This window comes from Palaemon carinicauda, unplaced genomic scaffold, assembly GCF_036898095.1.
Source record: "Palaemon carinicauda isolate YSFRI2023 unplaced genomic scaffold, ASM3689809v2 scaffold19, whole genome shotgun sequence".
Lineage (NCBI taxonomy): Eukaryota > Metazoa > Arthropoda > Malacostraca > Decapoda > Palaemonidae > Palaemon > Palaemon carinicauda.
In genome coordinates, this window is record NW_027169479.1 from 213,318 (window position 1) to 213,931 (window position 614).

Sequence of the window (614 nt, forward strand, 5' to 3'; positions counted from 1 at the left end):
TACTACTCCAACTCTTCGGCCTCTTTTTCATCTTGTTTCTGATTCTAAAACTTCCAAGAGCTTCGTGGAGAAGGAAAGATTTTTTCCTAGACTCCCTGATCCATTGTGTTTACTATTTCAAGGGTTCTGGCTCTTCAAAGGTGTCTGTGACCAAACCTTTGGATGCAGCCATGCCTGCGGGGGCGAAGATCTACAAGGCTCTGTTCCCGATCAGTCCGCCTACGACTTCTTCCCGCTGAGGGGATCCTGTGCATATGCAAAAGACCTTTCAATGCCACCAACCTAGCAGGTCAGGAAGGGAGAAGAGGGCGGGGGGGGGGGGGGGGGGGGGGGGGGGGGGGGCAAGGACTTACCACCGCTTACCACCTGTTGTTAACTAACTCGTTAACAATTTCAAGAGCTGTTTCAGCTCAGCTGAAAACATTTCCCTATTTTACAGAACTCAGGTTTGTATAGCTGGGAAAAGTACAAATTGCTTTTAAATTTGTTATACAGTATAGTTTTGCATTTTATTATTCTCAAGAGCTATTTTGAGAGTAAGTTGTGATTGAAAATACTCATCCAGATATATACTAATAAGGAGTACAGTATTATTATTAGAATTAATTATGTAA